Source organism: Canis lupus, chromosome 16 (genome assembly GCF_048164855.1).
Source record: "Canis lupus baileyi chromosome 16, mCanLup2.hap1, whole genome shotgun sequence".
Classification (NCBI taxonomy): domain Eukaryota; kingdom Metazoa; phylum Chordata; class Mammalia; order Carnivora; family Canidae; genus Canis; species Canis lupus.
Window position 1 is genome coordinate 855269 of NC_132853.1, and position 7734 is coordinate 863002.

The following is a 7734-nucleotide window of genomic DNA, read 5'->3' on the forward strand; positions in this document are numbered from 1 at the left end:
CCACCCAGGGGTCCCCTCCATCAAATATTTATTAAGTACATGCTCTGTGTCAGGCCCTGAGCCCACAAAAAGGAAGCAGACTTGGTCCTCATGGTATTACGGTTCCCCTCCAAGCCAGAGGTAGCCTCCTGGGGGGAAGAGAGTCAGAAATGCATGGAGCAACTATGGACTGTTGCCCTTACTGGCCTTAATATCAGCCAGAGAAACTTCTTGCCCTGCGAGGGGCAATCCTGCACAAAATGTCAATAGTGCCCCATAGAAAAGCATTGAAGAAAAGAGCACAGGCTTTGGAATCATGCCAGACCTGGATTGTTCCCAGCCCTGCCATTCCAAGACTGTGTGTGTCTTGGACAAGTTGCCTTACCTCCCTGTACCTAAACTTCTATCTCTGCAAAACAAGGTCAGAAAGATAGGTCAAGTGCCCAACAGTATCTGGCAGGCCTTGAAATTGTTCAGCAAACGTGAGCGTTCTCTCTGGCTCAAGCAAATCCCAGGAAGTACATAGGAGAAGGAGAAGGAGCTTTGGCTACCAGCATCCCTCTGAACCCTTCTCCCTCCCTCCTGGGGAGGCTCTGATGCTGTGAGTCTCCAACAGGCAGGCATCCACTCACAACATGTAGCTCTTTCCTCTTCTCTCCATCCAGGCTGAAGCCAAAGGCAAGAAAGCCCCCCTTCTCAACAGCCCTGAGGCTTCAGGAGAAAGCCACTTACCTCTCTGAGTGTTGGCTTCCGTGTCTGCCAAGTGGAGAAATAGAGCATGGTTGTTTCTGCCTACCCTGCCTTCCTTCCCTCTTTTTTTGAAAGCAGCGCCCAGTTTTCTTTTGGGGAACATCTGTCTCCCATTCTCAGTTCACATGGGTACATGGTCTAGGACTGGCCGGTCTGAATCAGGATATTCCATCTTCCTGGTCAAAACATTTGGTTTAGGGATGGGCACATGAGCTGAGCCAGAGCAATCAGAAGTTTCCAAGAAGGAGGCATTTTCTTTTCATATGAGATTGGGGTGCTAGGGCAGTGTGAGTCTGGAGCAGCCTGAGCGCTTGGGGAGCACCTGCCTGAGGGTGAAGCCAACGAGAGGGAATAAACACACAGAGAGAGACACAGAGAGAAACAGAGAAAACTTGACACCTGGCTGTAGCCATACCTGTCCTCAAATTTTCAGCTTGGGAGCCAACTCTTCCCCTTCTTTGCCAAAATCAGTTGGAATTGGGTATCTCTCATTTGTAATGGAAATAATCCTGACTTATTTAGGGCTGAAAACACCGACGTCAGAAGACTGCTGACAAAAGAAATGATGATGTAAGTGAAAATATTTTCCTAAACTGGGTACAGCTCAGTGACGGTAAGTTATTAATGAGGTGCTTAAAGCAGGAGCAGACAGTCTATGCCAGTGATGAGTCAGTCCAGTTCTATCTGAAAGGCTCAAGAAAATGCACTTTTAAGGCTCTAGCCTGAGAACTGAAGGCTTGTTTGGAAGTGCATATTCTTGCCCACTAAAGTTTCAGGCCATTGGGTATGAGGTTTCAAAGGATGAGATGTTCTTGCATCTGGGCACCACTGTTTCTACTGTGACTCATTCCAAGACTGGTCATTTTACAAGAGGTCACATGGGTGGCTCAGTGGTGGGGCACCTGGGTGGCTCAGGGGTTGAACGTCTGCCTTTGGCTCAGGTCATGATCCTGGGGTCCTGGCATTGAGTCCCACGTTGGGCTCCCCATCGGGGATCCTGCTTCTCCCTCTGCCTGTGTCTCTGCCTCTCTCTGTGTGTCTTTCATGAATAAATAAAATCTTTAAAAAGAAACAAACAAAAAACAAGAGGCCAGAGGGCACAGAGGAGAGATACCTGGCCCGTTTGGGCAAGTCCCTGCTTCACCCTGAGTCTCTGAGTCTGTCACTGGAGAGGGGTAGGTGGTTTGGACCTTCTCTTAGGGCAACTCCTGGCTCTGACCTACTGCAGACTTGCAATTCTCAGACCCTATCCTGGGACAAAAAAAAATTCTGCTCATCTTTGGATTTTGCAGCATATACTTCTTCCTGGGTTCTCCTGGGGAAGCCACACACCGGAAACCACACCCCACACCAGAAAGAAATCCTTCAGCGCCTGGCAGACACTAGAGGTTGACTGGACAATCTGCATTTCCAACACTCAGTCCTTCCTGCTTAACCCCAAAACTCCATTTCCCATTTTCCTTTGCAGCCAAGCAAGGTCGTGTGACACAATTCTGGCAAGAGGAATGGCAGGGGGGCTCTGCTGGGGCTGGGGCTCCCCCTTCTACCCCATTCCTGCCTGGAACATGGCTGAGGACATAACCCATCCCAAGGGTGTTGCAGGAGAACAATGGGAAGAAACTTCAAGAAGAATCTACTCCTTTTCCTCTCCAGCTTCCATATTTGGGACCTTGTTATATATGGCCAAACGCATTCCTTGTGCACAAGGCTAACACTTGACTGCAACCATTCCCTCTTACATTTTGTGTGCGTGTCTAGAACACGCTTTTTTTCCCCCCACATCTGGGACCAGGCTGACAGAACTGGATCAGTTGTATAATAATAATAATTATTATTTTTAAATATTTTATTTATTTATTCATGAGAGACACACACAGAGAGAGGTAGAGACATAGGCAGAGAGAAAGGCAGGCTCCATGTAGGAAGCCCGACGTGGGACTTGATCCTGGGTCTCCAAGATCATGCCCTGGGTGTAAAGGCAGGTGCTAAACCACTGAGCCACCCAGGGATCCCCCTATATAATTAATAATTATAGGAATTCCATCAATGATGATCATTGACCAAGTGCTTCCTGAGTGCTGGGAATTTTGCTAAGTGGTCTTATCCTCACAGTGGTCCCCAGAAATAGATATTATTTTTGTTCTTATTTTCAGATGAGGATACAGTCTCAGACACGACATATGATAGGTTCCCAGTCATACAGCGAGAATAATGAACCTGGGCTCCCAATCTAGTTCTGCCTGACTCCAAGAGCCCTGCATACCCCCCACCCCCCGCCCCGCAGAACATCCAATTCAACAGACTCATTTAACAGAGAAACTCAGGTCCAAGAGGGTAAGTGACTTGCCAAGGTCACATGGTGAGTTCAGGAGGTTGTGTTACTAGAAATGGGATCTTCTGGGTCTCCCTATCAGGGCTCTTTTCTATGGCACCTGCTGCTCAGGGAACCAGGAAACTTGAAGATGGAGCTAAGGTCTGGGGACCCTGGGAGCTACCAAATTTTCTGGGTAGAATTAGGATGGTATTTCACATTTCACATACCGAAGGAGAGCTATGAACATGGCTCCTCTTTCTTCAACTGTGGTGCAGAAGGAGAGGGGGGCAGAGACTGAGACTTTGTCCCAGCAACTTCTAGAGCAGCTACTGTCTCTTTAGCAAGACCATCGTTCATTTTCCCAGCTTGGTTCCTCCAGCTCCTCCCTTGTCACAGGCAGCCAGGCCCCCAGATCTCAGGAACTGATGATGTCTGATGCTCCGCAGATTCCGTTGTTGGTGGGGGTGGGCCGGGGAGGCCGTGTTGCCAGTGGCGTGACTGCTTAGCCATCCTGTGCCGATCACAGATCAGATGGCGCCAGCTGCTTATTGCTGGGGCCTGTAGGACAGGGGACCCTGCAGTGGAAACTCCCCAGATGAGCTTGGGGACTCTCCACTCACCAATCCCTGCTTGTTTATCTGTCTTCTTGGCCTACCTCCACCAGGATTTGGGTGTTTGTTTTAAAGATTCAGGGGTTAGAATCCAAGAGAGCCAGGGATGGAGTGTATGTAGCAGGGAGTTAAGCTTGCAGATGTCAGCATCAAGCAGACCAGAGCTCAGAGCCCAGCTTTACCACCCCCTAGCCTGTGGCCTCTAGCAAGTTATTTTTCCCTTTTTCCCACTTACAAACACAGAGACGAGAAGAAAACTTATCTCATGGAGCTGTTTCGAGTTATAGAGGAGTTGGTACACCCAAAGCACCCAGCAGACCGCCTGCTACACAGCATGTGTTGGGCAGGGGTTGTAACTCCTCTTCCTCCTCCTTTTTTCCTCTGCCTCCTCCCCACCCCCCCATCAGATCTAGTGAATTCCGTTAGCCTCAGTTTCCTCTTTTGCAATGGAGATAGTCATATCTTCCTCTTGGAGCAGTTGTGAGGATTTCCATGAGGAGGTGAACAGCATATCACCCATAGTGCGTTTCTGCTTCCTCTGCTAACTGGCTCTGCTGGGGCTTAGGTGTCTGGTACCTGCTATTCCAGAACACAGGGACTGGACCTTTGCATCTAACCTTTACTAGTTGTGCAAACTTGGACAAGTCATTTCAGCTCTCTGGGCTGCCATTTCTTATCTTTTTTTATTTTTTATTTTATTTTATTTTTTTGCCGTTTCTTATCTGTGTAAAATGGAGGTGATAATACTTTATAAAGCCGTCAATGAATTTACAACTGATAGTGCATGCAGAGTACGTAGCACTCCATGTGCCACATAGTAGGTACTCGAGAAATATCAGCAATTTTTATTATTACTGCCAGTGCCCAACCCTGGCCTGGCAGTGGTAAAATAGGTACAAAAGAGGGAGAGAAGTTTGCATGAAACCCTCCTGCTCGAGTGGGGGACAGAAGAGAAAGCAGGTAAAGCATTGACATTGGGCTCCTGGAGGTTTGGCATGCTCACATAGACCGTCTTATTTTGTTCTCACAGTAACACTTGCAAGAGTAGAATTATTAACCCCATTTTACAGATGGGGAAACTGAGGCCCAAGCAGGGACAGTTGGCTGCCTAAGGCTGAGAGCTTAGAGCTGTTCAGGAGTTTGGGTGGGGGGCAGGGGAAGAGGGATTTAGAGAGCTGTTAGGTTGATTCCAGAGCTTTCCTGCCACTCTGTGAAGCTGCCTCCAGAGGTGGGGCTGGGTGGGGCCAGGTCCCTGTGTGATTCAGGTAAGAGTCAGCTCTGGATTTCTAAATAATGGGTGGGACCCAGCAGGGGTGAGACTTCTCCAGGGACATTAAAATCTAGGCCTTAGCTAGGGCCGCTGGTAGGGTTGCCAGAAGCCAGAGGTAGGGGTATGTAGAGACGGAGAAACCCCGCCCCGTGTTGCCAGTGGGTACAGGAAAAGAGGGAAGAGTGTGCTGTTGTAGCTGGTAGGGGCTCAGGGCCTGGGGTAGAGCTGGTCCTGTGAGTGATGGGGTGCTGGTCAATGGGCCCAGCTGGGGAAGACCGGGAACCTTGAGGCTGGGCACTTCCTTTTCTGGTGGCGGTCACGGCAGATGGGTGGGTTGGCAGTCACCCTGTGAAGCTGGCCTTGGACTCTCACTCACTTGTAGAAGTTCTATATTTTTTCATTCATTCAATCACTCATATTTTATTTAATCAAATAACATTTGCAGGCATCTTCTGCATGCCAGATCTTGTACTTGGTCCCGGGGATATAAGAGTGACCGAGTCCTCTGCAGCTCGACAGGATCCAGTGTGCTGGGAAGGCTGCTGTGGTCAGAGAAGGCACAGGAATTTCCGTGGAGAACAGAAAGAGGGGGAGGCATGCCAGGGGACCCTGGAGTGGAAGGAAGCTCACCATCCTAAATATCGGGGAAAATTCTCCAGATGTTGAGGCTTTGGAGTAGAGGGGCAGGGAAAGGCGACATGGCCTTTCCCGGGGCTGGGGCAAGGGCCAGCCTGGACCTCTCCTTTGTGAATCCAGTTGCATGCTGGACCTTGCTGCCCACATGGACCAAACAGAACGAGTCCAAATCTGAATGCCGTCTCTCCAGCCTGCTCCCCTCCCTGACTCCTTCCCTGGGTATCATTGCCAGCATCAAGCCAGAAACCTAGGTGCCCTCCTCAGCACCTCTCTTTCCTTCGAGTGCCAACCGGTCACCAAGCCCTGACACCTTTGCTGCCACCTCTCCTGTCCCTGGAGGACTGCCTGCCATCTTCCCTCTGGCCTCCTTCATTGCATCCATCTCAATATCTCCAGCACCAGCGAGGGCTCAGTCATTCTATGCCAGACCTGTTCGCAGAGACCATCTGATGTGACTTTTATATTGTTCGGATGGAGAAGCAGCCTCCTGGAGAGGTGCAGAGACCTGTCTGAAGTCAGTCCCTGGAAGAACTGAGACTTGGACCCAGTTCCCCTGACTCCCAGCCTAAGGCTGTTTCTCCCAAGGCCAGGGCCACTCAAGTGTTAGTCCCTTTGAGTATAAAGAGTAGCTTGGGGATAAGGAGTCAGCAGAAGGTTCAGGCAGGCCCAGAGCCTAGAGGGCCTGTAATAGAAATGGGTCTCATTCAAGCTCTCCTCTCCTTTCTTCAGCACCAGAAAGTCCCTTTTTCTTTGGTATCTGAACCCCTGAATCTCTACCCCAACCCCATCCCTTTTGCTGATTATCCATGACTTACAGCTCCTCGCCAGATACCAGAGGGCCCTGGACCTGTGTTAGGCGATGGGTGTGTGTGTGTGTGTGTGTGTGTGTGTGTGCACGAGGGGAGCTGAGGCCTGTCCCTGCACCCCAGGGCCCTAGGGCTTCTATCTGCCCCACTCCCTCCCCAGGTCGGCCCTGGCTTGCTCTGTTTCCCCGGGGCAGCTGGCTTTTGTCCTAGTGGAGCACAGGAACAGTTTGGGTGGGGACCTAGGAGGGGCTGCCCAGCACATTTCACTTCTCCCACCTGGCATGGTTCCTACCCTACACCTGTGATTCTCACCCTCCCACCCTGGGAATTGGCCCAAGGACTTCTCGGTCCTTATGCCAGGCATCCCTTCTGTGGAGCCCACAGGATGGCTCAGTGTGCTGGTGAAACTGAGGGAGAAAATCTGTGGATGATCAGGAGACTGCGTGACCTTGCACCCATCCCTTCCCTCTGCTAGGATCTGTGGCCCCATCTATAAAAACCAGGAACTAGATGTTGGCGTTGGAAGCTTGGCAGGCAGATGTGAGTCTGGCTAGAGTGCCAGGAGTTGGGAGATCTCTGAAAACAATGCCGCCTAATAACTGATCATTGCATCAGTAGGTTTGTGTACAGGATCTCACCACATCTCCTATCAATCCTCGGGGATGGTTCTTGTGATTATCCCCGTCTTGTAGATGAGACTACTGAAGACCAGAAAGGGGTAAATACCAGGTCAAGGTGACACGGCTAGTAAGCTGTGAGGCTGGATTGGAGCTCAGGTCTCTTGGTTTTCTGGCAGCAGAGGTCAGACAGACCTGTGGCCTCAGAAGGCAGAGCCAGGGGATCCCTGGGTGGTGCAGCGGTTTGGCGCCTGCCTTTGGCCCAGGGCGCGATCCTGGAGACCCGGGATCGAATCCCACGTCGGGCTCCCGGTGCATGGAGCCTGCTTCTCCCTCTGCCTGTGTCTCTGCCTCTCTCTCTCTCTCTCTCTCTGTGACTATCATAAATAAATAAAAAAATTAAAAAAAAAAAAAAAAAAGGCGGCAGAGCCAGGCCCTCCGGGTGTAGCCAGTCCTCCCTGTTGGGTCTGTCTGAGTGGGTTTCTCATCCAGAAACTACATGCATGCCAGCCTGGACTGCCCCCTTTTCCACTCTGGGGGCCACTTCTAGCCTGAGGTACTCTGGGGTCTGCCCTGAAGACTTGGGTGACCTCAGCACTGCCCATAATCTCTGGGCCTCAGTTTCCAGTCTACCAAATGGACACGATTCTGGTGCCTCTGGCTTCAAAGGCTCAAGTGCCTCAAGGGTCTCGGGGAAATCGCCGTAGTTGGGATCAGAATAACCAATACGGTGTTTCTGCTGGAGCCGAGC